Raw genomic sequence first — 16,062 nt, 5'->3', positions numbered from 1 at the left:
GACTGGAGGAATTAATTTAGCTTTCTGGTGTGTCTGTAAACACAAATGAGTTAAAAAGAAGGAGTTTTTAAAACAGCTTGCCAATCGTGTTTCGGTCACAAGAACGTCGCTACTTATAACTGGTTTTGATTAGTCTTTAAATACATGACGTCAAAGTTAAAAGCAGTAAGTGATTAACGTTGACGTTGCGGTCACAAATTCTCTTAGGTTCTGACTTTGTGTTGAAAATTTAAAAGGAAATTGACCGTGAACAGTTAACATCACTATTTCAGTCTCCTATGAATATGTCAAAACTAAGCTAAAATGATTATCTATACTCACTAGCTTTGGTGAGTCACCAGAGTGAAACCAAAACCAATAAGCGTCAATAACATTACCTTTTCCCCTGAAAAGTAAGCAAAAAGGGAAAGTTAAGCAAATTGTTACTACTAAAAAAACGGTGATTCGAAACAATCACTTGTGTGACTTAATTTTTCGCGTGACTCACTTTTGACGCTTACAGCAGGAAGAAAATCAGTCACGCTATTGGTTACGTCTCTTCCAATGTAAACTCTAGATCTTGTGTATGTGCACGCTGCTAGTCACAAATAGCTTACAGTTTATAAACTTACCGAGTTCAGTTTGTCAGTCTTCTCTTAAAAGTGAAACCCAAAGTGATAGAAACTGAGTTTCCCTGCAATACAATAGGACGTCCAACAAGAAGTCAAAACAAATTAAAATTAAAATAAGTTTAAAACGTTCAGCCAAACAATCGAATAAAAACATTCGAAAGTAAGTTACATTTTCCATTACCATACTTTGTTGAGTACTGACGGTAAAGACTTGTAACTGTGAGAGCATATTGGGTTTTTTAACATAGCTAATATTCAGCACAATGGATTTCTACTAGACAAAGTTCTTTCAATTGTTGTCTGCTGTTGTTCGCTCTTTGGCTTACCCGTGCATAAAACACAATAGGTGTTAACTCAGTTCTGTCTTATAAGTTAACCACCAGAAACGTTTCGGTTATCTAAGTAATACACTGTTAAAAGATTTTTCACAATCCTGGACCTTCCCATGTAAATCATAGCATCTTTGTTTGCTCTTTTAAAACATCTAGGGCTTAGAAACCACTCCATTTTTTTTTATTATACTCTGTGTCGACTGATTAATATAATTTACATTCCTCGATGAAACAACTAATGAAAGCTATTTTTGCCATCGTTTTGTTGTAAAATATGGAAGACCGTGGCTTAAATTTTCGTCAGTTTTTACTTTGTGATGTACTTTGTCCGATTTGGTCGATTTCAAACTCTCGTTTTCCCATGGTAACAAACGTCAGAACTGACAGCGTCAAACACTTTGTTGTTAACTAGTAAACGGCGGACTGAGTTTGCATTTAACCGTCACTTAATGATGGTCTGAATGTCCTGGCTATCATAATCAAGCTCTGTATTATTCTAACTCGTGAAGATAAAAACCAGACTATGCAAAGTTATTAACTTGAGCTGTGCTTACTACGGCGGAACTTGCTTTGGAAAGTGAAACTACGAAAATCGCTTGAGGGGTTCTCAACATTTTGATGAAATACTGATTATCATAATACATCATGCATGGAAGTTTATAGGTGCGATATTGAATGCGGGATACGGGATTGAAATATCTTGGCGGGAGCAGCATGCGCTTATTTCAACCAAGAAATGCGGGATAGATTTGATATTGAGGGGCGGCGTGTGGAATGAAAAACAGCAAAACACGGTTACTCAGTGACTGAAGAAATTAATCTACCTTTCGGTAATGTTTGTAAACACTAATGAGTTAAAGAGTAGGGGTTTTTAAAACAGCTTGCCAATTGCGTTTCGATCACACTAGCGTCATATATTACTACAACTGACTCAGATTAGTCCGTAACTACATGTCTGTGGCAGGCATTACTGTTTCAAATTCTCCCAGGTTCTTTCTTTGCGTTCAAAAAGTTTATCGACTTAATGATTCCAGCCTACAATGAATAACAAAGTAATTAGAATGTTTATTTATACTCACTGGTTTTGGTGAGTCGACCAGAATGGAACCAAATTGAATACGCGTCAATAACAGGACCTTTTCCTCTGAAAAGCTGAAGAGAAGGAAAGTTCAGCGAATTACTACTGCGCAAACGATGCTTCCAAACAATTATTCGCGTGATTTAACTTTTCGCGTGACTCAATAATAGCTCTTACAACAAGAAGAAAATAAGTCACGTGATTCATGCAAACCTATCCCAGTGTAAATTTAAAGTAATTAGCATCAACTATGCTTGTTATATGTGCACTCAACGCTATTAGTCAAAAACGGCTAACAGTTTATAAACTCACGGCTTACCGTGTTCCGATTGAAATGAAATGAAAAGTGAGACAATAGGAGGTCCAATATTAAGTCAAAACAAACTGAAATTAATATATGTTTCAAAAGACAATCTAATAAGAACATTGGGAAGTAAACTATATTTTTCTCTATTTCTAGTCTCTGTTAAACACTGACGGCTTGAAGTCCAATAGCTTTGAAAGCATATTTGGGTGACCATAGCTTATAATCAGTGAAATGGTTATCAAACTAGACAAAGTTCTTTGTCTGTTTTTCATTCTTTGGCTTAACCCTGCATAAAACACAATAGCTGTTATCGTATTGTGTTTTATGTTTCTCATGGATTAACCAACAGAAACATTTCAGTTTTATGCAATTAACGCACTGTGTATGATCGCAAAACGAAAGATTAATCACCGTCCTAGACCTTCCAATAGAAATCTTGGCATCTTTGTTCGCTCTTTCGAAGTGTCTTGCGTGAATTAAAAGCCACTCCAGTCTACTATTAAATTCTGTGTCGGCTGAAATAATAGCCGGAATTTAAATTCCAAGCCGTCCTGTCATAGACAGACTGAATTACTCTGAAGAGAAATAAGACAACTAATGAAAGCTACTTTTGCCATCATTCTGTTGTAAAATGTGGAAGGCCGTGGATTAACTTTTTGTCAGTTTCACTTCATGATGTAATTTGTGCAAATTGGTCGATTTCAAACTCTCAGTTTCCCATGGTAACAGACATCAGATTTGACAGATCCAAAAACTTTGCTATGTAAAAGCAAACTATGGAGCTTGCAGTTTTTCATTACTTTATGATTATCTGAATTTCGTGGCTATCATAATCGAGCTATATATTATTCTAACTGGTTAAGATAGAAACCAGAAGATACAAAGTTAGCTAGGGTTGTACTTTACACGGCGAAACTTACTTTGGAAAATGAAACTACGAAAACCGCTTAAGGGGTTTTAGCTATTTCAAGGAGACACTGATTATCATATTACGTCCAGCATGGATGATGTATTTCGAAGATTCTGGAGTGTCAAAATATAAGCTTGGCGGGAAGTACAATGCGGAGTACGGGATACTGGATAAAAATATCTTAGGCTGTGCAGAATGTGCTCATTTCAACCATGAAATGCGGGATAAATTTGATTTACGGGCGGGATGCGGGATGCAGGATGCGGGATGCGGAGTGAAAACCAGCAAATCAGGCCTACTAAGTGACTGAACATCTACCTTGAAAGCCCTCATGAGACAAATGAGCAAAAGGTTTTAAAACGGCTTCCCAGTCGCGCGGCCATCTTTTGGGTTTTAGTCACAACAGCGTCATTAACTACAACTGGTTTTGACTAGTCTTTAACTACATGACTTTAGAGTTAAAAGTAGTTAGTGATTGCGGTCAACATTACGGTTACAGATTCTCCTGGGTTCTTTCTCTACGTTCAAAAAGTAGATCGACTGTGAACAGTTTACTTAAAGATTTAAGTCTAACAAAGAATATCAAAGCTATTAAAATCCGATTTATACTCACTGCTATTGGTGAGTCGACCAAAATGAAGCCAGACTGAATACGCGTCAAAAACAAGACCCTTCCCTCTGAAAAAGAGAAGAGAAGGAAAAGTTAAGCAAATTATTACTCCGCAAACAATGCTTCCAAACAATTATTCGCGTGACTTAAATTTTTGCGTGACTCACTAATAACTCTTACAGCAAGTAGAAAATCAGTCAAGCGATTCATGCAAACCTCTCTCGGTGTAACGTTAAAGTATTAAAAATAAGCTTTACTTGTTATATGTGCACCCAACGCTAACAGTCATAGACAGTTTACAGTTTACAAACTTACCGTGTTCAATTTCTCAGTCGTCTGACGAAAATGAAACCAAAATTGATAGAAACTGAAACAGCACTGGGGGGTTTCCCTACAAGACAATAGGAGGTCCAGTAGGAAGTTAAAACAAATTAAAATTGAAATAGGTTTCAAATATTGAGCAATAAAATCAAATAACATCACTCGAAAACAAGTTGCATTTTCCTATTCCCATTCTTTGTTAAATACAGACAGTTAAGTCCAATATCGTTAAAAGCATACTGGGTTTTTGACCATAGGTAATAATTATAAATGGAATTGGTTTTCAAGATAGATAAAGTTCTTTGTTATATGTCGTTCGTTCTTTGGTTTAACGGTGCATAAAACACAATGGGTCATTATTCAATTCTGTCTTATAGATTAACCAACAGAAACGTTTCGGTTATGTAACTTATGCACTGTGTTCGTTAGATTGTTTACAGTCCTGGACCTTTCAATATAAATCTTAGCATCTTGTTTGATATTTTGAAGTTTCTCGCACTTAAAACCAATTCTGGTCTACTACTTAATTCTTTGTTATGTGATTAATGGACTTTGAGACATTCTTCGCCGGTTCATTTCATAGACAGACTGACTTGCTCTGAAGAGAAATGAGACAACTAATGAAAGGTACTTTTGCCATCGTTCTGTCGTAAAATTTGGAAGGCCGTTAATTAACTTTTCCTCAGTTTTTACTTTATAATTTACTTTGTACGATTTAGTCCATTTCAAACTGCTGTTTTCCGGTGGTAACAGACATCAGACCTGACAGAGCCGAAACCTTTGTTGTTAACTAACGAACGGTGGACTGAGCTTACAATTAACCGTCACTTAATGATGGTCTGAATGTTCCGGTTATCATAATCAAGCTCTATATTATTATAACTCGTGAAGATAAAAAGCAGACGATGCAAAGTTAGCTAGAGCTGTACTTACCACGGCGAAACTTGCTTTGGAAAGTGATACTACGAAAACCGCTTGAGGGTTTTTAGATATTTCAAGGAGATACTGATTATCATAATGCGTCAAGCATGGAAGATGTTTTTCGAAGATTCTGGAGTGTCCAAACATATGAGCTTGGCTCGACGTGAGATAAGTGGAAAATCCAGGCGGGATGTGCACTGCGGAATACGGGATACGCGATAAAAATATCTTAGGCTGTGCAGAATGTGCTCATTTCAACCAGGAAATATGGGATAAATTTGATATTTACGGGCGGCATGCGGGATGCGGGATAAAAAACCAGCAAATCAGGCCAACTAAGTGACTGAACATCTACCTTGAAAGCCCCCATGAGACAAGTGAGCAAGAGGTTTTAAAACGGCTTCCCAATCGCGCGACCATCTTTTGGTTTTAGTCACAACAGCGTCATTAACTACAACTGGTTTTGAGTAGTCTTTAACTACATGACTTTAGAGTTAAAAGTAGTTAGTGATTGCGGTCAACATTACGGTTACAGATTCTCCTGGGTTTTTTTTTTGCTGCGGAGCGAGCGTAGCGAGCGAGCAGCAACATAATCAGGATTTAGGAAGAATATATAGAAGGGGGTACGAGTTCTCGAATTCATCACTTTTTACCAGAATGCATTGCAGTTAACCAGACTGCACTGCGCCACTTTTACTGGAGTGCATTGCGCCACGAACAACACGAGGATGTCATACTCGTCGAGCCGTCGTCCTTTTTCGCGTGGATTCCACTGCTCTGATTTACCTGTAAAGCGATGTGAAGGAGATCGTGCTTGACTTTCACAACTCTTGCTATGCATTATATGAAAGTTTGTAAATCTGGACGATTAATTGTGACATCTTAATCTTAGTATGTCATTTCTTAGCAGTCTCGCCTCCTTCGCCGAATTCTTAAATGAAGAGAAATCGTCGTTACTAAAGCCTGTAGAATAATTAAAACAAACGAAAACCGTGGAACACGCTGATTTCATAAATGCTGCAATCTATTCCTTTTCATCGAAAGATGACTTTAAGCTAAAGCTTGAGCATTTTCACACATCGCGGTGGACACGTTCTCGACACAGTCTGTGTTCTTCTGTCGAGTTCTAGAGATATTTAATGCGTGCCAGTACAGAATTTATAAGTTAGATTTCTGCTCCTACAGTTTCCACATCTTTCGATTTTCGTGATCTGGTAAAGAGGAGGCTGATGTGTATCGTTTTATGCCCAAACATACTTCAGATCACAATGTGCTTTTTTGTCTCGATCCTTTGTCACACCTCGCCATCGATACGTCATCATGCATGAAGTTGATGCATACAACGACAGATTTTAAGTGACACCACGATTTGACACTACTTTGAGAAATAACAGTTAATGTAAGTCTTGGAACGCGCAGATGAATGAATCACGGCGTTAAATATGTCACTATCAACAGAATGTGCCGCAGCATTACTATCTTTTAGATACCCTAGTCAACGTTTAAAAAGTAGATCGACTGTGAACAATTTACTTAAAGATTTCAGTTTAACAAAGCATATCAGAGCTATTAAAATCTCGATTTATATCTCATGTTAATACTCACTGGTATTGGTGAGTCGACCAGAATGAAGCCAAACTGAATACGCGTCTGTAACAAGACCTTTCCCTCTGAAAAAGAGAAGAGAAGGAAAAGTTAAGCAAATTATTACTGCATAAACGATGCTTATAAACAATTATTCGCGTGACTCACTAATAACTCTTACAGGAAGAAGAAAAGCAGTCACGCGATTCATGCAAACCTCTCTTAGTGTAAATTTAAAGCAATAAGAATCAGCTATACTTGTTATGTGTGCACTGAACGCTATCAGTCATAGACAGTTTACAGTTTACAAACTTACGTTGATCAGTTTCTCAGTCTTCTGACGAAAATGAAACCAAAATTGAGAGAAACTGAAACAGTACTGGGAGGGGCTTTCCCTGTGAGACAATAGGAGCTCCAATAGGAAGTCAACACAAACTAAAATTAAAATAAGTGTCAAACATGGAGCAAAACAATCATATAAAATCACTTGAAAGCAATTTGCATTTTTCTATGCCCATTCTTTGTTAAATACAGACAGTAAAGTCCAATAGCGTTTAAAGGATACTGAGTTTTGGGCCATAGGTAATAATTATACACGGAATCGTTTAGCAAGCGAGACAAAGTTCTTCGTTGTATGTTATTGTTCTTTCTTTAGTTTAACCGTGCATAAAACACAATGGGTGATTACTCAATTCTGTCTTATAGATTAACCAACACAAACGTTTCGGTTATGTAACTTATGCACTGTGTTTGTAAGATTGTTCACAGTCGACCTAGACCTTTCAATATAAATCTTAGCATCTTTGTTTGATCTTCTGAAGCTTGTCAGGCTTAAAAACCACTTCATTGTAAATGGACTTTCAGACAAGGCAACTAATGAAAATTACGTTTGTCATGGTTTTGTTGTCAAATATAGAAGGCCGTGTATAAACTTTTCGTCAGTTGCCTCTTTATGATGTACTTTTGTACGATATGATCGATTTATAAACTCTCGTTTTTCAATGGTAAGAGACATCAAAACTGACAGATCCAAAAACTTTGTTGTTTACCAGCCAACGGTGGAGCTTGCAATTTACCCGTCACTCAATGATTGTCTGAACGTCGTGGCTACTGTGTAAAAACTAAAATCTTTAAATTGAGACGTTGTTTTAGCTTAAAGACTAGTGCCGAGGCTTAATTTAAGAGGTATTATCTTACTTGAACACTACAAATCACCTTAAGATGAGATGGTAACATCTTAGTATGAGGCAGTTTCCGTCTTAATCCAAGATATACTTCGTCTGAATTTCGGTAACATTGCAATAACATTTGAAACAGCTTGTTGTTGTATTTTGACACCTTAAAACTTCAGTCGCAATTTTCTCGAAAACGCTTTTATAGATTTGTTTAAAATTCTACCATCGTTAAGACAGCTGTGTCAAGTCCGAGATCCCGACGTCGTATATATTGCCAAAATTATCCCTGATGGTAAGTTGTCGGTCTTATGTAAAATGGGGTTACCTTAAATCGTCTTATTTTAAGAATACAGTATGTAAATTTATAAATGGATTACCCTAGTTTAAAAATGTATAACAAGGATCACATTAAAAATTCTTCCGTGCTTGCGAAAAATCTACGTCCTACTCACACCGGTTATTATTTGCATTTATCAATCACGTGATCTAAAGGACCTGTTCACAATACGTTTATACCAATCCCGTATTTAATTATGGAGGAAAACTGTAAGGTTATACTCACTGGTTTTGGTGCGTCGATCAAAATGAAACCAAAATGAATGCGCGTCAATAACAGGACCTTTTATTCTGAAAAGTAGAAGAGAAGCCTGAAAACTGAAAGCGTGAAAAGTTGATCATAACATGGATGTCCAATATCAAAGAAGTACGCGGTAAACCAAGGCTGCATGTCTCTGTCACCCTATTATTTGGAGTATGGCCGCCATGTTGCGCAACTCCGTCGTCGCCGTCGCCGTCGCCGTCGTGCGTACGCGCCCACGAGCAATAGCGCTAGCCACGATAACCATGAGAAAACTACTCATGGATTTCTGTATAAGGATGGGGCTCCGCTTGGCGGCCCCTTCGGGCCCCCGGAGCTCCACTAATATTTAGGGTTATAAGCTAATACGTAGCATGATATATATAACAATGAAGTAGTTTACCCCGGGGGGCGTGACTTAAATTTTTCACCCCTAAGAGGTACTCATATTCTGAAACAACACATTATCTCTAGCCTGCGTAGCTTGGCGGTTTTCAAGCAATTTGAGCGCGCTAAGAAAGCGGCGAAGCCGCGATAACGAGCGGCGAAACAAGCTACACAGGCTACTTTATCTCCTGTCATATTTTTTTCCGCTCAACGCCCTAAAAGGAACCGCAGAAGCTCCCGCTGTGGACCTTTTGAGGCTGAACAACCGAGGTACAAAAACCGGTTTTTTTTAACTTCTTATAGGTACGACGAGCACCCCCGTCCTTTCATGGGAGTCCCTCACCCCCGAGGGAGTTCCCCTGCAAGAATCTGCAAGATAAGGGGTAACAAGAGAAAATGGCAAACAAAATGGCACATCTAAATAAATCATAGAGAGCCTCAATGGGTTTAACCGTCAGCCACCAAACAGCCTAAAATTCAACCGCAGACCGTCAAAAAGGGCATTTTTTTTTCCCGTAAACCGTAAAAAAAAAGGGAGTTCAATGTTAATCTTCAAATGGTTTCATGGTCTTTCAAATCTCACTATTTTAGCGGCTCATCACGGACTTCTGGCTCTCAAGGATTTTTAAATTTGTAACCAGTTTCCGGCTCAAATATACTCACCCCGGGGGGGGGGGGTACTACTAGAGAAGTTGGTTGGGGGTGTGCGGCCGACTTCCCAAAACCCCTGCCCCTATTTATGACCAAAATCTGCGGTTTTTAGTACTCTTTTTATGACCTGACCAAAAACTCGATAGCATATTTATGACCGTTGGGGGTGACACAGTTGCCCTGAACATAAGTTTTGAAGGGCTTCTGTTGACGATCTTATTGCTAATGATGAAAAAGTAGCTTCTTCTAAGAAACATACCCAATTCAACACTAGAGTGCGAAAACCACATCCTATTTATAACCAAAACGGCCAAAATCAATACCCTATTTATGACCCGAAAACGGCTGAAAAACTCTACCCTTTGGGGCCGCAGGTACGTATATAACCCACATAAGAGAGTAATGCCCCCCGATATTCATCCTATAGTCTTTCCGCTAATTTGTACCTACACTGACATCGCAACTAACTGGCTTCTCTCTGACTTGTCCGGAAACACTTCCGGCTTCGACTCAGTATTTGAAATGGGAGGGGGCGGTGGCGGTAAGAGAGCATTTAGGGTATTTCTTTCTTTAAACACTTTTTATACATCTTTTAGTACATACGGTTTTTTTCAAACCATTGCTTAAACAGGGCGGAACACCCTTTCTCCTTGTGTTTAAATCATTGCTCCCGGAAGAAGTGACATCAGTTTTTGTCACATTTGGAAGCCATGGCAAGTGTCAGCTGGAAATTAAAGACTTGAACCATTTCTCTTTGCAGGGAAAAGTATTCTGAGTGAGTATCTTGCTGTTTTGGAATAAGTAATCCAAGCTTTATCCCTCGGACTTAAACGTGTAAATTCTTCTACTGGACATCGCTTTAGGTGTTACATGTTGTATTTATTACGTATACGAGCGATTGTTATGAAGGCTGCCTCTGTTTTTGGCTAGAAAACCTGACATATCAAAGCAGCTAGTAGCTAATAGTTAACTGAGGGAAATGGCTAAGAAACTTGCTAAAGTTCTTTGTTGTACGTTATTGTTTGCTATTTTGGGGGTTGACCCTGCACAAAACCTGGCAAAATACAAGAGGTGGTTACGTGTGCTCATACAACTAACCAATAGAAGCATTGCGATTATGCAATTTATGCAGAGTCAGTGAGCATAAAATAAAAGATGTCCAGGGTGAAAGTCCTTCCAACATAAATCTTAGTCGGTTTATTTGCTTCTTTGATGTTAAACGGCCTTCTTAACCATTTCCTTCTGTTAACTATGTATATATTGAAGTATTCCTTTAAACTAAAGAGTGGTTCTTACGTTACTTCTGTTACTTAACGCAAACTGAACTACAACACAAGCTAATAATGATTGTGTTCGTGTGAGGAATGAACCATCCTATTTTTGAGGCAGGGTAAGGTGGACAATTTTTCTGAGCAAGAATTTTCTTCTTACTTAAGTTCGTACAAGAGTTTTTGCAATGTTGTTTCCACAAATTTCTTTTTCATGGTTCGCTTTGACCATGTGCTCCCTCCGTTTTCAGTCCTTGCTTTTGTAATTGCCAAATCTCCGCCCAAAAATATAATGGACCTTACCTAACACATATTGACTGTTTATAATTCTTATTCAGATACCGGCGTAATTGTGGACTGGTTGTAGTTTTTCTTGTTATTTGTTTGGTTGTTGATCTCCTCAAGCTGAGGAGCAGCGGTTAATTTCCTGAGGAAAGCTGGTTTGTTGCCAAAACTCATCATCGTTCAGTTGGTCAGTTCTTCTAGTGGAGAATTGAACTGTAGCCTCTCTGCTTCCAGGCTATCCAGTCCTCTGCAGCCGATGTTGCCTAATAAGGGCGTTAACTGTAGCGCAGACTCAGTGAGTCTGACACTGATTCATCTTTAATACACCTTTTGCTGTTCATTTACAAAAAATAAACATTCATTTGTGTCCAAGTTTCTTTCATTATGATCATTAAACTCTCATTAACACCAATATGACCTTCATTTGCGCGTAAGGAACGTTCAAGAAAAACATTTACATACGCATTAACATTCAAAATCATCAAAAGAAAAACAATACCTTCATTTGACATTCATTGACTGTAAATGTATTTTCATTTTGGTCGAAAAAAAATTCGTTGTCACGAAACGACAATCATTTACAATTTACGACATTCAGTTTTCAACAAAAGACTTTCAATAACACAATTTGCATGAGAACTAACATTCAATTGCATTATTATGCAACCATATCCATGAAGGTAACTATCTTTAATGCGGCGAGACAAACATTACAGCCATAATAACATTTATTTTTGAAAGATAGAATATGAAATTCGCTGAACGATTTATCCTTCAATTGCCTCACTAGTAAATAGTAAATAGTCTTCGTTGACATCTTCAAAAGCCCTGACTATCCTTTCGAGGTGTTCAAATGCGATTCTGTTTCTTCGTGGTATTTCTGGACAAATCGAACTGTCACTACATGTACATGTATGTCACACGGATACTGTAGTGCGCCCTCTGAGTTGTACGCAAAAAGTTTCGTAAGTGGCCGAATTTACACCTTTTGCTGTTCATTTACAGAAAATAAACATTCATTTGTGTCCAAATTTCTTTCTTTATGGTCAATAAACTCTCATTAACACCAATATGACCTTCATTTGCGCGTAAGGAACGTTCAAGAATAACATTTACATATGCATTAACATTCAAAATCATCAAAAGAAAAACAATGCCTTCATTTGACATTCATTGACTGTGAATGTATTTTCATTTTGGTCGAAAAAAAATTCGTTGTCGCGAAACGACAATCATTTACACTTTAGGACATTCAGTTTTCAACAAAAGACTTTCAATAACACAATTTGCATGAGAACTAACTTTCAATTACATTATTAGGCAACCATATCCATGAAGGTAACAATCTTTAATGCGGCGAGACAAACATTACAGCCATAATAACATTTATTTTTGAAAGATAGAATATCAAATTCGCTGAACGATTTATCCTTCAATTGCCTCACTATTGAGGCATCGTGGCAAATACGTTTGCATGAAACGAAACCACTGTCCACATTTAGCTGCCGTAATGGTACCAATACATATTTCGTTGTAGAGCTTGCTGCAACAGCTGCGTGCGATAATTTCACAGAGCAATTCCCTGGCGTCTTGCGTCGTCTCTTTTGACATCTTCAAAGGCCCTGACTATCCTTTCGCGGTGTTCAAATGGGATTCTACAGTATTTCTTCGTGGCATTTCTGGAGAAATCTAACTGTCACTATGACACACGTATACTGTGGTGCGCCCTCTGAGTTGTACGCAAAAAGTTTCATAAGTGGCCGAATTTACATATATCTCGAAGGGGAGGATTGTGACAATATGTTTTTTAAAAAAAAGTACATATGGTCCCTTGTTCTATAATCAAAATTTCGAGGAAAATTGGGCGAGATATCTCTGTTCAAAAGAACTGCGCGAATGAGCGATTGTTTTCTCTTAACGTTTGGTGAAAACACGGTAATGTTTGTCTTACCGCACTAAAGATTGTTACCTTCATGGATATGGTTGCATAATAATGCAATTGAATGTTAGTTCTCATGCAAATTGTGTTATTGAAAGTCTTTTGTTGAAAACTGAATGTCCTAAAGTGTAAATGATTGTCGTTTCGCGACAACGAATTTTTTTTCGACCAAAATGAAAATACATTCACAGTCAATGAATGTCAAATGAAGGTATTGTTTTTCTTTTGATGATTTTGAATGTTAATGCATATGTAAATGTTATTCTTGAACGTTCCTTACGCGCAAATGAAGGTCATATTGGTGTTAATGAGAGTTTATTGACCATAAAGAAAGAAATTTGGACACAAATGAATGTTTATTTTCTGTAAATGAACAGCAAAAGGTGTATATCTGCAAGGGGAGGATTGTGAAATAATGATTTGAAAAAAGTACCTATGGTCCCTTGTTCTATAATCAAGTTTTCGAGGAAAATTGGGCGAGATATCTCTGTTCAAAAGAGTTACGCTAATGAGCGATTGCTTTCTCTTAACGTTAGGTGAAAACACGGTAATGTATGTCTCACCGCATTTAAGATTGTTACCTTCATGGATATGGTTGCATAATAATGCAATTGAATGTTAGTTCTCATGCAAATTGTGTTATTGAAAGTCTTTTGTTGAATACTGAATGTCGAAAATTGTAAATGATTGTCGTTTCGTGACAACGAATTTTTTTTCGACCAAAATGAAAATACATTTACAGTCAATGAATGTCAAATGAAGGTATTGTTTTTCTTTTGATGATTTTGAATGTTAATGCATATGTAAATGTTTTTCTTGAACGTTCCTTACCCGCAAATGAAGGTCATATTGGTGTTAATGAGAGTTTAATGATCATAATGAAAGAAACTTGGACACAAATAAATGTTTATTTTCTGTAAATGAACAGCAAAAGGTGTAATCACCATATTTGCCGAGAGGGCTAAACCCCGCCCTATGTCGACAGCAATTTTGGGGTTTACGAGAGTGCTGACCATTTTACCTCAAGGATTCGTTTATAAAGTGGCCTTTAATGGGAAGGCTGATGTCTAAATCCAATCGCACAGCATACCAAAATAGATCGCGCTTACTATTCACATTGCCAACAAAAATCATACGAAGGCTTGCTCTCAAAGAGTACGTGAACGGAGAAGTAGTCTGAAATTGTACGGACATTCCATTATGGACGTTCCAACCTTGAAAAAGGAAAAACCCATAGATAGAATTATCCGTAACTGTAAGTAAGATTATTCTGGCATGCTCTTTTTGCAATAGATTTTATTTCCAGCTGAGATTTGCGAATTTTTTGGCAAAATGGTTAGCACCCTAATGATCTTAGAGAAAATTTAATAGCATGATCGGGTAGTTTCTTTCCTTTTGCATTATTACAGATTTAATACTTGATCAATTTACTTTATAAAAACGAAAATTAAACAAAGGGCTGGTTACATCTTGTGTAGGATAATTGTGCAATCATTGTACTAAAAACTTCTACCTGTGAGCTTGTGAGTGATTATTATCATCCAACGCTCCGTTATTTTAATGACAGTTTGATCCAGTTGATTGAAACATCCTGAACATACATATTTATATCTGTATCTATATCTATATCTATATTTTTTCTCTCCCTCCTCATTTCTTTATTTTTGTTACAACCGATTTAAAGCATAATAATCCTTGTAACTACTCAGCTCGTTTAGTTCTGACTATTTTAAGTATTTTTTTTTCTTTTTGCTTATTTAAGTTTAATTTTTTTTTTTTTTTTTTTTTGCAATATGACATTCTATGTATTAAGCAAAGTAAACTGGTTGTTGTTTTTGAACTCTTACTTAGCCATTGCTGAGTAAACTCGTCCCAAGTCTCTGGTTCATTATTTCCTTCCAGCCTCCCTGCCTTACCAGCTTGTATGTTCGCCTTAAAACGTGCGCATGAGAATTCCGGCTACTTTAGGTTTTCCACGGATCAATAAAGAACAACTCCTATCGCACGGACTCATGAGGTGCCACATATGTTGCGTCGTAGGGAAAAACTATGTTGGAAACAGTGGGGGTGGGGGGGAGGGAGGGAGGGTGTTGAACATAACTCGCGCGAATAAAAATTGTTGGTCTCAGATGAAAGACGATTTAGCTTGTGAAGTCGTGTTAATTCACCAAGCCGTGAGAGCACGCGCGATCAAAATAGTACAAATACTTTCGGTAAATCGAGATCAAAATTTCTAATCTACAAAAGCACGAAGTGAGAGATAAAACGTAGAAAAAAGTATAAAGATAACTTCAACGTGCAAATATATCAGTAGATAATCCCTTGTCTTATTTTCTTTCAATTGTAATGACAGCGATTCTACTAAGTCGGTTTTGTCCTATTGGATCTTAAAAATGTCTTAATACGCGGAAGGGCGCTAAAAGACCTTACAGCAGAGCACGAAGTTGCTGGAACTGTGGCCAGGATGGAGGCAACTCTAACCCCAAATGGAGACCAGTTTAATCCATGCTTTTTACCAACACGGCTGTTTTTTTCCTCTGGCATTGGTCCCTGCAGTCGTAGTTTTCAAAGATTGACTTGTCACGTGATGGCATTTCGCTATCCACGCCGCATAAATCTGATATAATTTGCGTGTTGCTGCGGCTTGGAAAACAGATATCTTAAACATTGCGCAAAACAGTTTTAACGCGCGCAACAAGTACGACTTGTCTTAGCTATTTGCAAAATCCTGTGCAATAAAGGTAATATAAAAGTGACGTGTTTTTACTATCTATAACATTGTGTGACACATTTTTAACTTGCGTTAACTGTCTAAACAACATTGCAGGACACAACCTCGGCGTGTATTGCACGCGATACTTTTAGCTTGTCTTGATTATGTGCAACTTCTCAAGCGGCTTTTCCATCTGTTGTCTATTATCTGTAACATTGCGCGAAGTGGCCTTCCACAATTATCAGCTATTTCATTTTTCCTTGTTAAAACGCAGTTCAATCCCAAACGAAACTCACTAGTTATTTCTTAGTATAGAGGTACTGACCGTTAAGGAAACATTTTTATACGCGTGTAAGAAACAAAACTTGTCTTTCCTCCCTTTCCCTCTCCGTA

General features: G+C 37.6%; 1 protein-coding gene and 1 pseudogene across 1 annotated transcript in view; both read right to left on the bottom strand.

Annotated features, from left to right (window-relative positions):
- LOC110057391 (uncharacterized) overlaps positions 1-4,255 on the bottom strand; it is a 33,451-nt gene extending 29,196 nt beyond the window's left edge. The window contains exons 1-5 of the mRNA XM_089295843.1: positions 4,164-4,255; positions 3,852-3,916; positions 2,023-2,095; positions 612-673; positions 322-385 (exon numbers count right to left, since the gene is read on the bottom strand). The gene's annotated coding sequence lies outside the window, so the exon portion shown is untranslated. The remainder of the gene's footprint in view (positions 1-321; positions 386-611; positions 674-2,022; positions 2,096-3,851; positions 3,917-4,163) is intronic.
- Positions 1-16,062, bottom strand: part of LOC149107735 (uncharacterized) — a 190,004-nt pseudogene that overhangs the window by 29,196 nt on the left and 144,746 nt on the right.

Source organism: Orbicella faveolata, unplaced genomic scaffold (genome assembly GCF_042242905.1).
Source record: "Orbicella faveolata isolate gen_17 unplaced genomic scaffold, um_ofav_v1 contig_26, whole genome shotgun sequence".
In the NCBI taxonomy this organism is placed as follows: domain Eukaryota; kingdom Metazoa; phylum Cnidaria; class Anthozoa; order Scleractinia; family Merulinidae; genus Orbicella; species Orbicella faveolata.
This window is presented reverse-complemented; position numbering and strand designations above follow the sequence as displayed.